This window comes from Myodes glareolus, chromosome 2 (assembly GCF_982192425.1).
Source record: "Myodes glareolus chromosome 2, mMyoGla1.1, whole genome shotgun sequence".
In the NCBI taxonomy this organism is placed as follows: domain Eukaryota; kingdom Metazoa; phylum Chordata; class Mammalia; order Rodentia; family Cricetidae; genus Myodes; species Myodes glareolus.
Genome location: NC_142027.1, coordinates 22,553,599 through 22,571,540, shown reverse-complemented (window position 1 = coordinate 22,571,540; position 17,942 = coordinate 22,553,599). Strand labels below are relative to the sequence as shown.

The 17,942-nt window shown below is 40.0% G+C and overlaps 1 pseudogene; it reads right to left on the bottom strand.

Annotated features, from left to right (window-relative positions):
• Positions 1 to 16,320: 16,320 nt before the first annotated feature.
• LOC125392783 (large ribosomal subunit protein bL28m pseudogene) lies at positions 16,321 to 17,219 on the bottom strand (annotated as a pseudogene).
• Between the last annotated feature and the right edge of the window lie 723 nt (positions 17,220 to 17,942).

Here is a 17,942-nt window from a genome sequence, read left to right as displayed (position 1 = left end):
ATTTGGGATGGTTTTGTGAAATATTCTAATATAACTTACCAGAGGAGTTTTTAAAAATGTTGTTCAACAGTTCATCTGAAGCTGTGAATAGCCAATACTGCATGTGAGATGAGGTTTTTATCCCTTTTGTGATGCTGGAGAGCAAACCTCAGCCTTTTCACATGTGCACAACTGGGTGCAGTGTTGCAGCTCTATAACCCTAGAGCTGGGGCTAAAACAGGCCTATCCCAAGATCCGCATCAGTGCGAGAGTATCAAAATGAAAGTTGGAGAGTAACTAAGCTCCTGACATTGACCTCTGACTTCCACACATACAAACCTATGCACACCCAGACACATGCTCAAACACATACATCAGACACAAGCCGATTGGGAGACAGAGACAAACAGAGACAGAAAGGAAGGGGTTTGTTCGGCAGATTTCAATGTGCTTTTGGATTTTTGCTTGAACTCTGACTTATACAGATATCTCCAAGTCAAGAAGTCAAAAACTAAATTCGAGATACCACTCCCACCCCACCTCAGCAGAACTCACCATGTCTGCAGCCTTCATCATTGGCATCATTCCAACGGCTCAGACTCAAGTCTCAAAGTTGTTATTGATTCTTATTTTTTCTCAGATCTCTCATATCAAAAATAAAAACCCTAGAAACTGTGTTATATCTTTATTCAATTTGTGAAGAAATATTGATTAAAAAATAGCATGTTCCAATTTCTGGATGAGATGCAAGACTGGACTCTACCTCCACATGATCTCATCGTGGAGTCAATACTAGCAAGAACAGACTCTCTGCCAATGATTAAAAAAAAGAACTTTGTAACTCCACAAAGGCAGTGAAAGTACAGCAGAAAAGTGACTCTTTGTACCCTTCCAAAATGATGGTAATGCACCAAAAAGGCATCGGCCAACCTGAACTCAAGCCACATGACTCCATGGTGTGCGGAGGGGAAAGACAAACCTCAACCAAAGTAGAAGGTAGACCACCCTGGGCTGATGGAAAGAGAACAGCATCCCACTCCAGGATAAAGCCACACTCCAAAAGCCTTAAATGCATTTGTGAGTTTAGTGGTATGAAGATCCTTTGACAAGCTATCATCCGTGGCCAGGGAATCCCAATTTGTACCTACTTTGCTTCAGGTGGGAAGCGGTCACCTGATACCACGAGAAGGAAATCCATTGTTTCAGACAGAACTACTGAGGGTGCAAGAACAAATTAAAAGCACTCATCAGGGAAGGCAAATTGAAACTATCAGGACTGCAGGGTGAGAGGCGGCTCTGGGAGACATTTGTGCAAAGTGGGAGGGAGGACACTGAGGAGTTTGCAAAGTACACACCGCAGGTTCAAGCACCAAACTGTGTAAGCCCACCCCGTGACTGGAAGCGGTTATCATCAATCGAGACTACCACCGGAATCTGAGAGTCTGGAGACAGAGGCCACAACACCAATCTTGTTAGCACTGCCTGCTGCTCTTTGCTGAGCAGGTTGAGGGCTCTAATGCTCACCCCTCCAGCTGGGTGGTTAATACGTAAGACACCTTGAAAGAGAGGTGATAGGTCCTCCAGCTGTACAGATGTCAAGGCTGTGCATGCTTCCAACAGTTCCAATGCACTTGAGAGACAAGAACATACACACACACACACACACACACACACACACACACAGCTAAATGACAAAGTGATACAATCTTGGGAGAAACTACCCAGCTCAAAGACTGCAAACCTAACTAGTCATGAAAGGCTCCTCCATGCAAAGAAGGACATGAAGACAGCGTTGGTGTGCACCAGAACTTTGTCTAACATGAACTCAGCACAGATAGGAAAGCATTGGGCAGACAGAATGCACGGTTCCCTAAGGCCCATTCATATAGACCACAGCCTAGAATTTCTGAGTCCCCAGACAAAGGTCTGCACCAACCTCTCAGCTTCTCTTTTGTTTTGCTGTTTGTTCGGTTGGTTGAGTGGTTAGTTGTTTGTGTATGGATGGATAGGTGGATTGGTGAGATTTTTTTTCCTTCTTTTTTTGTATTTGTGCTATATCTCTTAGTTTTTACTATTCTTACAGCATTATGTTTACTGCGTCATGTTTTTTAATTATATTTTTCTTAATACACTTATTTAATTTTGTTACTGTATATTTTCATTATTGGCAATGTTTTTTTCTTTACTTTTTTCTCTTCTTTTCTCTCATGCTTCTTCTTTTTTCTCTCTCCTATAATGTTGGTATAAGTTTTAGTTTTATCATTTTTCTTTAAAAATATCACATACTTATTTTTATTCCCCTTCGACATTTGTCTAATTTTATCTTAATTTTTTCATTATCAGGAAATTCTTTGGGGGATTATTTTTCTCATCTCTTGACCTCTTCTCTCCTCATAACATTCTTTTCAATCTGCTCTGTCCCTGCTGTCTTCCTCTGGCCCGCTGAGTCTGTTTTCTATTTTCTTATATGCTCTTATTTTAGATTGACTAATCATTTTCCCCCTTCCAACATTTCTTCGCCCACCTCAATTTCCTTGCTATATTTCTCTGCAAGGGATGTAATTTTTCTTTCTCCTTCACGCTGATGATTTTGTATTATTTGCTGATATTCTTCTTTGAGTCCTGGGGTGAATTAGTCTGCTTAATTGTTTTGTTTTTAATGTCATCAATCATTTCCTTTAATAAACTTTTGAAATGCCTATCTTTGGCTTTATCTGTTTCTGAGTCTTTGAAGATAGCAGTTAGGAGCTATGTCCTTGGACGGGTCCTGTCGCTTTTTTTACATGCTCCGTTTGCCTGGTGGTGCTGCGTGCTCATCTTCTGTCTCGGAGAAGTCTGTCAGCTTTGTTCAGGAATCTCTTATTAACAGTCTATTTTCAAACGACCCACCCCCTGTGCCAGTAAGTGGTCATCGAGGGGAAAGCAAACTACTACAACACTAACATCAAACCGTATGAAATATAGAAACGAATTCTGGATTTAAAAGATACTACACTATCAATAAATTGGCTTCATATCAGATAAAAAAGAAAGATTTCCACACTGATCGAATTAAGTGTGAAGGAATTAAGAAGCTGATTAAGGAGCTGAAGAGATGGCTCTGAAGCTAAGCACTTGCCTTGCAAGTATGGACAGGAGTTGGGGAGCCAGGTGATTGTGACAGCCCTCCCATAGTTCCCACCTGGAAAGGTAGAAAAAGGATCTCCAGAGCCAACCAGTTAGTAAGAGCTGCAGATCAGCCATCTCTGGGTTTGATGGAGAGGTCCTGGCTCAGTTAGAAAAGAAGAAAAGCAATAGAGAATAATTCCCAATGATCCCAACAGCAGCCTTTCATTTCCACATGCATGACCACATGGGCACACACCCTTACACATGCAAACGCAGACAGAGAAAGAGAGAAAGAGAGAGAGAGAGAGAGAGAGAGAGAGAGAGAGAGAGAGAGAGAGAGAGAAAACACACAAAAATGAAAATGGGGAAATATGATTAATATTTTATATGCAATAATTACATAGCAATTGCCTATAAGTGGAATCCTTTCCAGTCGTTTTGTGTTTTATCATCATTTCAAAATGATTCACTTGAGAGAAATGGAAGTCACTGCAAACGGAAACACAGTCACCATGAGAGACCTCCCCACATGGACGGCAAAAACTCACATAATAAAAAGTTTCTTTTAACTCTATTTTAAAATAGAGTTTAACTTTTATTTTTAAAAAGTTAGTTTAAAACTAACTTTTGTGATCATTTGAAAACTCAGTGATGATAAAAACATTGCACAACTGGCCAAAAGGGGCACCTTTGTGCTGATAAAAGTCTTTTTATTAACATTATTCTATGAGAAAAAAAAATGGTTCCTCCTGAGATGCACACAATGAAATGGAGGAACTGTTATATCTTGCCAGAGCTCCACGTGAAAAATCTGTAAGACAGGGCTTTTTTTTAAGAAAAAGTTTAAAGTAAGCAAGTACAATGACTATTCACAAAGAAAAAGCTCTACTGTAAAATAAACAACTCGTGCATCTTTATTTCACATCTGGCACAGAGGTGAAATCTGATACAAAACTCCCTGAGAGAATGTCTGAACGCATCTCTGGTCCCTCTCTCAATGTGCACCACATGAGTCTGTGCTATTTTTACAGGAACAGAATTTGCCAAGTGGAAAGAAGTTTTTGCATGCTATAAAAAATACAGAGCATTTATTAAGCCAACAATGATTTGCACGCTGACCTGTTTTGTTCTCTGGGTATTACTCACGTGCATCTTGTTCATCTCTTCTAGCCCAGCGTGTTCCACTGAAGGAAAAAACATGCTTTTAGTGAACTTCAAAGCTACTGAGCATCTATGACCAGGACCGTAATCAGCCAGCCTTATACCTGTTTCCAGACCAGCCCTTAACCATCACAGTGCTTGCCCAGCAAGCTCCTGTAATTCCTACAGTGAGCTCATCACAGTAGCAGCTGCCAAGTGTCATCTACTGGGTTTCGAAATCGAGGTCCGCTTAACTGTGGGAACAGAGCTTTTCTTGGCAGGAACAAATCTGCTAAGCAGAGAAACCAGGTGAAATGGAACATGCCAGGAGTCTTCTGAGAACAGGACTGCACACACCCTAAATGACCACCATAAAAGCCTATGGGGTGCACTATTCTTCAGATGTGGGCTACAAACCGAAGGGAAAGTATGTCACACTAAACAAGGCTTTCCTCAGCCTTTAGGCTGAAGTGTGGAAAATAGAATCAAATTCTATTCATTGTTTCCCTGACCATCCTCCTTACTCAAGTATATATTTTTTAGTATCATCAATGAGTCCAATTGAAGATGCACCATGATTCATGGAAAGTCATTTTAGAAGAAAATTCACCAGAGACTACAAACACTCTGAATCTCTGAATCCACTTCAGAATCGTGTGATTCTAGCTACTACTTATGGACCACATTTGGCAAGTAAGACCAAAAAAAAAAATCTTAACAGCCTGCCTCTGCTTAGGATAGAGCATAAATAAAGAAAAACATGACTTCCAAAGCCTTAATTTTTTTTCAGTCTATGGCCAGGCGGTCTATGGCTGCAGTGAAAACATAGGTATTACTAATCTGTCTTCAATTCTATCTTCTCCCACTAATGTTGCTTAAATCCCAAAAGAAAAGAAATACAGGACAAGAAACTCCATAAACACTAGACTCCAGGTCTAGACTCAGGAAGGAAACCTCCATTTCAAGGTCGCCCCTCTGCTCCCACAATGTTTCGGCTGTGTCCTGAACATCCCCATTGTGACCAGCTTTAATAACTCCCAGAAACAGATCATCTACCTCATGAACCCGCACACTGTAAAACTGTTGTTTTCCCATTTCCCACAATAAAATCCAGACAAGAAATCTGGTTTCCGTTATATTTTTAAGAGTGGAAATGTGCTTATGATTTTAAACTCGCAGTGTGGGTCAGAAGGATAACAGAGCAGGCAACAGATTCAGAAATGTCTGACAAAGGAGACTGCGCGGCTTTGGCGTGGGAGGATTCCACACAGAAAGATCACCTGCAAAGTGGAGAACAGGACCTTGTCTGAAAGCATGCACACTGATATTTGTCACCAATTGACCTGGAAGTTACAAGGTCATGGCACCAACATTGCTGAAGACCATGCTGAACATGGAGCTTCTCTTCCAGGAGAGTGGTTTTAACATTTCCCCGGGAACAGGTTTGTGTGGTTTTGAAGTCTTCCTTATTTAAAAAAAGAAAGAAAGAAAGAAAGAAAGAAAGAAAGAAAGAAAGAAAGAAAGAAAGAAAGAAAGAAAGAAAAGAAAGAACCCAGTTTATGTTTTCCTCTCATTGAGAATTACAAATGACAGCTCACATAACGGAGAGTCTGCAAACAGTACAAAATAACTGCTTGCAACTGTACCTAGAAACTAGAATTGAAGCGTGAGGCCCATTTTAAAAGATTTAAAAATAATTTGGTAGGGAGAAATGACTTACGCCTGGTTCAGTCATTCTTTCTCATTTCATGCTTTGACCCAAAGTCGGTGCTGGTCAGCCTGATTTTACAATATCCTGGCAATCTTTCAAAATTGTGCTCACATTTGGCTTCAAAATCATTTTCTACCCCAATAACTCTCCATTAAACATCAGTTCCAACTCCGAATTTACTGTATATTTTTGTTACTGATATCATCGCAGGATACAAAATAGAAGCTCATTAAGTTGATAGGACATATCTATTTCATTCATTCTGGGAAACACTATTCAGTTTTATTGCCTTTCCTGCAAGAACTACCAAGAAAAGACAACTTTAACGACTTATACTGGGAATATAGCTCAAGGTACGGCTCCATCTAGCTTGTAGAAAGTCCTGGTTTCTATCTCTGGCATGAATATATATAATTTCTTTTCTTAGCTGTAGTAAGTCACACATACATATATTATATATTCATTATATATATATAACTTGTTATAATAATGGAAAGCATATACAAGCAAATAAATAATCTGAATGATAATATCAAAAATTACAAAGTAAAAATAAAGTTTAAAGATTAAAGTAATTCTAAGTGCATCCAATATAATTTTTCTAGTGATCAAAGGCACTTATAGCCATGTTTTAGGCAGTTTTAGCCAGTTTAGGCAGATGAGCAAGAAATGTCATTCTATAGAAGTGCCGTCTTTTCCAAGACAGGTCAGTTAGGATGATTGACAGAATTAATCCTGAGTTCTCAGTGACATGAGCTCTTAATTTCACACTAATTTTTTATAATGCCATATCAACCTAATTAAGAAATCTGACTAAGCTGGTATGTTTAACTTGGCAATCTATTTCTTAAAAAGGCAACACAAACATTGAGAAAAGTCTTATAGCAATTTTTTATTCCAAGAAGGTTTTGACAACAAGATAGGCAAAGAGATACTGCCCGCGTCATAGATTACAAACAAAGAGAGAACGCCAAAAAAAAAAAAAAACAGCAGGATTTTCCTGCTAACTCTCCAGTTCTCAGAACAGAGCATCAAAGGGACAAAAATTTAAAATTAATACTCATTTCACTTGGGTCACGAAGAGTGCATGTTAAGAAAAAATTCCAGGATTGCAATTAGCATTAAGAAAGTCTTATTCAATCAGGACTGTGAGGGATGCGAGCACCCACTGATACAAGGGGACTGATATAATGAGAGTTCACCAAGGCCTGTTGGACTGGGACTGAACGAGGACGTGATCCAACCAGATTCTCTGAATGTGGCTGGCCCGGAGCCTTTTTGAAAAGCCATTGACAATGACACTGGGACTTGCTTCCTCTGCATACACTGGATTTTGGCGCTCCAGTCTGCTTGGACTCTCACCTTCCCTGGACCTGGAGGAAGGGGGGAGGAACTTGAACTTCCCACAGGGCAGGAAACCCTGACTGCTCTAGGGGATGGAGAGGGAGGAGGAGAGGAAGTGGGGGGAGTGGGAGGGTGTTGGGAGGAGGGGCTGAAATGGAAACTTTTATAATTTAATAAAAAAAATTAAGAAAGTCTTATTCATTTAAATATGCAAATAAGCTGTGCACATCATTATGTATCCACCAACCCCCCCCCAAAAAAAAAATAGTTGAAAGAGAGGTGAGCTCAGGGCACTGGAGTGCTAACCCATGCAGGCACTACCCAGACTCACTGTATGACCTTTCCACTGTCTGTCTCATCTGCTCCTTCTCAACTCTTTCCAACGAGAAATGCAGGACATCCATTTCTGGCTGCCCAGGATGGAGATAAACATAAATGAAACAATGAATATTTATGTACTTCATAAAGTATGAAATGCCTGCCCAGAATGAAGTGCTATTTTTACTGTTGTGCTGAATGAGAAAGGAAACTCTGAGGTTTGCAGCTAACTGTCTTTAACATATGAGACACATGTTGTAATAATTACGCTGCTGTGTGTCTTTCTTTTCTTTAGAGTTATTAAATGATGGATACTATTGTTCTGAAAGTCATTAAACTGAGAATTTTCCACTGCTCACAACCACAAATATCTGTCCATCAAGCAAAACTGAATGCCGAACTCCCAAATGCTGCTGAGAGAAGCCGAAATCCTGCAATGCTGCATGAGATGTTAAAATATTTTGCCATTTTCCATTGGTTCCCAGTTGCTTGAGAAAAATCGTAAACTTATATTCAAGCAACACAGAATGATTTTATTCTAACCCTCTATATAATTCCTCCTTGATTCTGGAAGTTTCTCTGAAATCATATCAGTGGAGAATTTCATTGCATGGGATTATCTTCATTATTAGAAATGATATTGGAATAAAAATGAATCACTAAGATGTCCGTGGGGAAAATGTCTACCAAAATTGTCTTTCAGCTAGATTCAACATTTCGTATACACATCCCAGAAGGCAAGAGGGATGATAGAAACAATGAAGAACACATTAGAGCTTTTAATGACTATTACCCATAAGTTGATGATGGTACAAGTGAATAAATAACTGCTCTTACATTGCAGAGTGTGTGTTTGCTCAGATAGTTTTCACTGACAAATGGAAATGCAAATAAAAAATTTTGGAAAAGTACCAACTTAGACAACCAGAAAAGTTTTCAACTTGGTTGTGTTCTCTCTAGAAGGCACTTTAGCTCTTTACACAGCAGAAAATTGCAAAGCGGTCTAAACAGAAGCAACATTAACAACAAAATGCTTGTAGATTGATTAGCCATCCCTACCTAACTCACTGGAATAGCACAGAGCAAAAGCCAGCACTGTGCCATTCACTGGTAGATATGTCCTCAGCTTTGGTGTGCCATGTTATGTGTTCCTTAACTGAGAATGCGCCAAAAATTGATACATACGGTATTAAAGCACATTTTCTACTTATAGAAACGTAAAAAGAAAATGACTATACTAATATTTCTTCCTGCTTACTCCAAGGCCAGCTTGGTTCCTTCTGAGGAAACAGGCAGCGATCATCTAGGGATGGCACAACCTGATGATAATCAGGAAGTCCTGGGCACCAACCTAAGAAAACTTAGAATCTAGAACTATTCCTACTGATTCATAACTTTAACCATTCATGAACTGTGGGAGGGGGTCCTTACCCTCTCTATAATTTTCCCCTCATTGATTTCTAGACTCCTATCTCTAACTGCTTGCATTCCTACACTGAGCTCCTCAAATTGATTTGGAGTGTGACTTTTGGGGTTATGTACAACTTGTCAGTATGTCCATCTGTAACATACTTTCTCTCTGAGCTGCAGAGTTCCAAATATGATGATAGTGTTCTGTCACACAACTTTTAGGAAATATTTTAACTTCCTTATGGTTTGTCTACACTGAGCTGAGTTTTTTACCTACAACAATACTAAAGAGAGATTTCTCCAGCTTCACAGACTTCCGAGCTGGTGACAAAGGTGTGTGAACAAACCATCATAACAAAAACCACACTAAGAATAATGTGGGCATCTGGAAAGTATAGAAACCCAGTACTAACAAAGTGAGTTAAAAATTTTTCCTAAACATACTTTTAAATTGTCCTAAATATGAGTAAAACTTGACCAAGCAAAGAAAGTTGACAATGTCCAGACAGGAAAAAGTCATTGGCACTATGCAGAGCTGAGAAACATCTAAAAATCTCAAGTCAGACCTAGACTATGGAGTATTTGTCGTGAAAAATCACGACCCCATAGACTATATGGCCTATCTGAGTTGTCCATTCCCCAATACATGTAGCATTAGGTATTCCCCCTGGTGACTTAGCTCATCTTGGGTAGGATGAGAAATATGTGTGAATACTTGGGGCTGGGAGAATAAAAAGGGGGTACACACAAAAGGACATCATCATTCAAGTGTTGTAATCTGAAGGCAAATATCTAAATCAGAGAAAAAATAAAAGTATTCATATTCCTTCTTGTGGAAACTTCTCCTTTGTCATATTATGATTTGTTTATTTTTAGATACTATTTATCTGCAACAATCCTCCATTTTTAAATTCATATTTCACTTTTTTCTGCTCTAAATTCTTTAAACTATATATTTCAGTTTAATTCTTTGTCCTCTATGCTCAACATCTGGGTCACAGGCAAGTATTTTCCTGATGACTTTTCTCTCTTGATTATGAGTTATGTTTTGGTCTCAAGACACTGGAGTAAGTAACACACACACACACACACACACACACACACACACACACACACACCTAAAATGGCTTATTTTTCTCCAGTTGGGGAACTGGAGGTCAGGGCTGAGCTATTTTTACTAAGAGTGTAAGTGGATTCGAAAGAGGTCTCTGCGCAGGTTCAGCTTACCTCTGGTTTCAAATGCCTTGAGGTCAGGCTCAAAAGACTCTCCTTCGCAACTCTGGGATGAGTTCATGCTGAGAGTTCTCTGCCTTTCCTTCTGGTTCTAGTGACAATACCACCATGTCCCACCAGCTGGGGGAAGTGGGTAGAAGACTGGTCAGGAAACAGTTATTCCACTTACAGCTGGGTCAGATTCCAGCCCAACAGTTTAGCCAGCGTCTAGCTCAGAAAAGTCTGCTCGGGTGGTGTTTTAATAAAAATGCCTTCCATTGGCTCCTATACTTGAATGTTTGGTTCTCAGCTGATAGACCATTTAGGAAGAATTAGGAGGAGTGACCTTGTTGGAGTAGGTGTGTCACCAGAGGTGGGTTCTAAGGTTTCCAAAGTCCATACCTTTTTTTCTCTCTGTGTGTGTGTGTGTGTGTGTGTGTGTGTGTGTGTTTGTGTGTATCTCAGTTTCTCTTTATCATTCTTTGTGTGTCTATGTGTGTGTCTGTGTACATGTGTGTTTGAGTGTGTGTGTATTAGTGTGTGTTTGTGTGTGTGTATCTGTGTCTGTGTGCATGTGTCATCAGTGTAGTGCCCTCTGGCTCCCCCATGCCTACCGTTCCACCTCTCTGCCTGCACCTGGGAGTCAAGATGTGTGCTCTTAAATACTGCCAGCACCACACCACCACACTCCCCACCATGATGGCCATGGAGTAAGCCTCTGAAACTGGAAGCAAGCCCCCAGTTAAATAATTTCTTTTATAAGTTGCCTTGCTCATGGTGTTATCCAGCAATAGAATACTAAGACAGCCAGAATGGTCAACCACTCAATAAACATCCTCTGCTGATTTCAAGAAGGATGCTATATATCTGTATGAGTCTGATTGCTAAATAAATTTAACCTGGTTTATTCAAAGTGCACATGAAACAAAGCATTCGGGGATAGTGTTTAACTGAGGAATATTACCAAGGAGTCAAACACAGATGACAGTCAGTTCCTGAGTAGACCTGGAAGTGATGTTTGGAATAGTAGAATAGCAGGATGGAAAATCAGTTTTTCACTTTTGTTTGCTTGGTTGGTTTTTGCTTCTTGGTTGTTGCTATTTTGTTGTTGTTGGTGGTGGTGGTGGTAGGGTTTCTTTGGCAGGGATGGTTGTTTGCTTGTTTGTTTTAGGAAACCAACACATGATGGTATGTGGAATCAACAAAAGCACTGTGGAACTGTGAGCAAAGAATGGCAATGCTTGAGGCATGACATCATAGATTAAAGTACACTCTGGCAGCCCTAAGGAGAAAGAACAGGCTAGAAGAGAGCTGGCAGAAATATACAAATGCATAGAAAAGTAAGGAAATGCACATGGTTGAAAGCAATTTATTCTGTTAAGGATGGCATTAAAAACTGACCTACCCAATTTGGTTACTCATCTCCCAGCAGGTATAGGTGTACACATGTTCATGTGAATACAGATGCATGCACACGTGCACGCACACAACACACACACACACACACACACACACACTTATACATAGTTTCTTAATGGCTCTGGTAATTAGAAGTTAACAGGTGCCTACTGGTAATGATAGTCCTGTCAGCTATCTCTTACGCACCACAGGGAGTTCCTTCAACCTCACTCAGCTCTTGTTTTGCTTCCTGCTCAAAAACAGTCCTACATACGCTCTGCCCAGATTCACATATGTGCCCCCCACCATAAAACCCTGTCTCCACTCAGTCTGGTGTGCTCTTCCTTCCTTAGCCAGAGCTTCCTAGAATTGGATTCTATTGCAGTCTGTTTGATGGCTATATCTTACATGTAATGGAAAGTACGTAGGAAGTAATCCTTCCTGGGGAAAGACTAACTAATCAATAATGGAATTCAATGAATCTGTGCTCCCCACCTGCTCTACTGCGTCCTCAGGTATAATTCTTAGGTGGTCATGATACAATAAGAAACCAGTCCATGGAGCAGAGGACAAGGAGTTAAAGATTCCTACCTGTCATTGTCTCTGTCTTCTTCTCCATCTTTCCCCACTCTCTTACTTCTGTATGATTTTTGAGTTGGCCACCAGAATTAAATAATGGCCTACTGGCCTTTTACTTGTGCTGTGTGAAGAATTCGGGTTAAAAGCATTAATGATTATGTTAAGTAATGTTTGTTGATACTTTATTCTAGTTTTGCACGTGAAAAAAAAAAACTAATGCAGGAAAATGTCCCCTGAGATGCCTCCTTAGTAAATTCTGGCAATAGTCACTTGCCAGTAGGGTTGTAGATATTTTCTCATTGACACTTTCCTTTTCTAACAAGATATGGAAACGAAAAGAAAAATGTGTAGCTAAGTAAACAGGCATATCTAGCTTGTTATAGTAACAGATCTAACACTGATTTGAATGCTTTGTAAAGTACAGGTTTAAATTACCCCCTTACTCATTACCATCTCATTAATTCTAGTAGTAGAATAATTTATTTATTTATTTATAGCTGTCATCATTTGAGACATTCACATTGATTTCTAAAATTTTTGTTTTGAATAATGGCATTCTGGAGACAGAACAGTGAACTGGCAAGCGTCTTATTGGTTGTCTTCAGGGTATACATTAGCTGTTTCTCACATGCTTCAGCACCTTAAAGATTATCTTAACAATGAATCTCCAAATCACAAAAATATGGAAAATGAAGAATCGAATAAACATGAGACATTGTTTGCATTTTTTCCTGAGGTACTGAATTTTTGTCTTTGTGCAACATGCATGACACCCAGAAGGAAATACATGTTACCAAGTCACCATCTATAATTGCTTCTCCTTACTGATATGACAAACTCTGGGTCCCAGAATCAGAACTGCATTCTGCCTCCTAGGTATCTGCACTGGAGCAACCCTCAGAGGCATTCTTTCAGCCAGGAGCTACGAAGATAAAACCACTTGAGAATCACTGGATATTTGTTCTGGAATAAAGTGATGTAGTTTATGAACTGATTGATATTAAAATACAGTAGATTAATTATATAGTCTGGGCCTGTTGTTAGTTTTTTCTCGGATTTACTTCAGGGAATCGGTGAAATGCTTGCCAGGACTAGTTAACGCTACAGTTTCCGTTGGGCCTCTGTTCCAGTTTGCTCCATACAATATCCTTCCTTGGGGTGCCATGTTGCCTGCATGTTACACCACTTCTACTTTGAATGATTGCTCTCTGATACCAGAGCCTGCAATGTAAATGGCATCTTTTGTAGTTTTCTAGTTAAACATGGAGGTCTCTATAAAGTTATAGTTTCTATCAGCTCATGAGTCCCAACATTTTCAGATTTCCTAACCTTTGACTAAAGTATTCTGTAAAGTGTCAGGCAACAGCAATGCAAGTGGTGCCTGCTCCCTGCATGCTGTCTCATCCACGTCAGTCCATTCTTCATGTCTCTCTGAATCGTTACATTTGTAAGTTGCCTGTTCTATGCCATGGGATCCTGAAGGTCTTTCTGGATCCCTGCATTTGCAAGTTGTCTGCTCTATACCACGGGATAAAGCTGGGTTTTGGAATAAAACATATAGAGTTGAGTTTGTAATTACATTTAGGGGAAAATGAAGTATAAAGATACACATTTAGTAAGTCTGAGTGTGTAAGGAATTTCCAATACTCTGAATGGTTAAAATGAACATTAAACTCCAAAGGTAGTTACGTTATTTGTAAAGGGAGAGAAGGGGCAAAGAGACAGTCTCTTGCAGCATAAGAAGAAAATGGTAAACATTATAATGTGAAACATAACTTAAAACAAAATTACAGAAGAAATATAAATGATCAATGAGATTTTCAAATCCACAAGTGAATGAATAATAATATGACATTTAACTAATGAATGTTTCTATTCTTATTGAAAATCCATCACTAATAAGTAATTAAAATACAGGCCCATGTCTTACACATTGGCTAATCCTTTTAAAACAATTTTAGCTACAAACGTCTTAAAGAAACATTTTTGGCCAAGAAATTCCAACTTTTAAGCATTCCCAAGGAAACCATTTGTTAATTATATTAAACCTTAGCAGTATTAACTTCTTTTACAGTTATACTTATAATTGGAAAAAACAGAATCTGTTCATCTGTTTGATAATTTTATACAAGAAAATACTATACAACCACTAAAATGAATAAATAAGATATATAATTATTATAGACTAATCCAATTATGCATTGTTCAATTTTAAAATGTCATCTATAATTAATATAAGCATAGAACAAAACTATATACATCCAATTGCTTTTTTTAAAGTGCATAAAAATTAATCCCAAAACATTAACAGGGGTTGTGCCAATGTAATCAGATTTTGTGATACTGAACTTTTCTTTGCCTGTGTCTTTGTTACTGCTCATGAAATCTATTAATACAAAAGTTTAAGTGATAATTCTGATAAAATTCTTAGCAGAGGAGAAATGTTTTACAGGCTCATTGAAGAAATATAGGTTAATTTTCTGGATTAATTCCTACTTTGTTAGAGTTCACAAATAACAATAACTTCTGGCTTTTCCTGAAATACAAATGCGATTCTAAACAAAGAAGATACTTTCCAACAAATGTTGTGTGGAGGAGACTTAGAATTTAAAGCAACAGTCAGTTTAGCAGAGCTGATGGGACATTTCTGAATTTTCCATAAATGTATTTGGAAATCCCCTAAAAGATGCAGATATTTATAGCAAATCTAAAGTCCTCTTCCACTTTACAGAAAGTCACTTCCTTACTTATTAGGAGACCCAATTGCATATAAAAAGCATGATTTCTGTGCCATATCTTCCTAGAAATATGTTTGGCGTCTGTCTTTCCATTTTGAAATTTTACCTAAGTGCCATGAGCTGGGGCACAGTACAGGGACCGAGTACGCTTCACACTCATGTCCTGGTTTCGTGGCAACATTATGGTAATTTTTCAGATAATTGGAACGGGATAAAAGCAAATTCCTAAGACCTTGAATAATTTCTACATTCAAAAATAAAGGACTGTCATTGTCTCCTTAGCCGAAAGTCAAAATTTTGACTCCAAAGTGCATCATTAGTGATGAGAGAGGAAGGTACAGTGCGGCCTCCGGGGCTGAAGGGACAATGACGTTTGCTAAGATGTGCTTTCAATTTCGCTCGTTAATTTGGGAGCATTAATCATAATCAACTCTCTTTAATCAGAAATTGGGATTTCCTGAGGACTTTTCATTAATTGCAAACTGGAGTAGAAAGCAAATTATCTTCACTGTAGATCACAGTACCTCTATCAGGGTTATGCTCACATATACCTTGCTGAATTAGGTTCAAATAGAGCTGTTATTCAATCTTTCTATCTTGTTACCACCCAGAATCTGTTAATTCATTGAGGCCAGTAGTACATGAATCGCCTTCAAATGGTATGCCGTGAAATGGTTAAGCTAACAAGTGGCTCTTAACTCCCACAGGCACACACACCTTGGAGCATGGAGTTGAGCAGTTGATGAAGCTTTTTACTCAGCACTGAAGCAGTTAAGCCAGCTTCACCATCTTCCCTTCTTGGCGGTGGACCCGCTGGCGACATGAAATCAAATTGCGGTCCTTGATAAGATTTAATGTTCAGCCTTTCTAATTCTCCCTTTGTGCGGGAACTGAAGTAGGGCTCTGTGCAGTTGTTTTGATGAGACAAAGTGTCATCAGCTCTGCTCTCTAAGTTAAGCAGCAACCTTCCTGCTTAATGGGCACGGACATTTTACGTGCAAACTTCACGTGAAAACTTCTCGCCACACTTACTGCGATTTGACTACGTGTTTTGAGCCTGTTACCGGTGGAAAATTTACAGGAAAAACAAAGTTCATCTTAATGCAATTGTTTGCCTCAAATACCTCTGTTTGCCATTTTAGCAGATTGGCCACTCTTCCCATACATGTATTTAGTAAGCCTTGCTGTTTCCCGCTCAAGGTAGTCTTGTGGGCACCTGATTTCTAGCACCTCTCTCTTTCTTTTTCCCCCCAAGCAAACCAGCACGCTTTAGTTTGGCTCAGACTGCTTCAGACTTATTCCAAGCCCAAGGACTACAATGCTGTAAGTACTTGACCAGCTTGGACAGGCATCTGCTCCACTCCAAGCCTCCAAGTCCTGGCACAGAAGGATCTCTGAACAGTCTACTACAGGAGCTGTGTGGTCAACACATGCCAATCAGGGTTCACCCACTGCCCACAGGTGGTCTTTGTGCCCACCCCAACTGTGTCCACGGTGCTAAAAGCCCACGGGAAGGCTGAGCCCGGTGTTCAGGCGTGGTCACCAGCTCTCTTGTGCACCACTGCTGGCCTGGACAGAACCTGCTCCTGAAGCTGCTGAACCAGCTCCTCTACGTAGACCTTGAACAGGGTACAGGGTCCTTTTCCTCCAGGAGACTCTGTTTCTCCACAGCCTCCTCCAGCGTCAGAACAACCCACTCAGCCTCTGCCTCCGGGATGACAAAACTCTTGTACTTCTCATTGATGGCTACTCTCCGTTCAGGTTCGTCAGGGTGTAACTGAGGGTCCTGGCAAGCAAGCCTCAGCAGCATCCCTCACTTTAGGTCCATGCCAAACTTGGAACACAGGTCTTTCTTTGGAATCTTGAGAATATAGAAGTAGAACCCGTAGGCCTCATCAATGAGATCCAGGGTCCTCATGGTCACAGTTACGGTGAACTTCTTGTCCAGGATTTCACTATAAAGCTCCCTAGTGAACAGCCGAGGCTTCCACACTTTCTTCACCCTTGCCGAGAGCTTGTTGCCCAAATTCAGGCTCTCTCCACCCCACAGCCCCTGCTGGGACTCTGAAGGTTAGTGAATTGCAATGGGTACGTCCTCAACTCGCTCGCGCCGCCGGTTCTTCGGGTTGATCATGAACTTGACTCTTGTGAGGTCTGTAGTGTACCGGGGTCAGAGTTCGTTCTTCCAGCGAGCACAAGAAATGGGCCGGCAAGCACGCTTAGATGCCCTGCCGCAGCCGCAGCTTCTGCCACAGGTACACAGGATACTTGTGCAGAGGCATTGCCTGACCCTCTACCTCTGAAAGTTGCGTGCTCGCATCTTCTAGCATTTCCCTTGACTTTCTTTGACGCTTCTTGAAAACCAGCAAGATGGAAAAGTGGCGTGACAGTGAGGGGCCAAAATCTTCTTCAAGTTCTGAAGCTGCTGCACACATCGTTGCCAAGGTCCCCTATCGGAGCTGTTTCTCTGACTATAAGATTAAGCATTGATGGTAATTAGTAATTATGTCATCACCACTAATATGAAAATAACAGTAAACAGCCAGCATTTATTGGGTGCTCGCCATATGTTGCATAGCAAATTGGGCACTTTTCCCTGTAAGATCTCACTTAATCACCTAGGAAGAACCTCTTCCCTATTTACCAATAGGGTCGCCGTGGTACAGAAAGCTCTAGAAGCATGTCCGAGATTTCATAGCTGACAAAAGGCAGAGCCCAAAAAGTAACAAATGTCTGAATTAGGAATAAAGGATAAATATTCTCTCAGTTCTATAATGAAGGTTAAAAATTGGAATCCCCCACACAAATATGTGCGGAGGTAAATATTTAAATTATTATGATTTAAATAAATGTGTTTCCTAAGTGCAGGACTTAAGAAACATACTTATTGTCTGTGTTTCTAAAAATTGTTCCCTACTGAGATGTCTTTAGAATGCTGTCTAGAAAACTGTGGTTTGTTAACTTTCTGCACAAGCACAGCTTCTTGAAGGAAGACCACACAATGT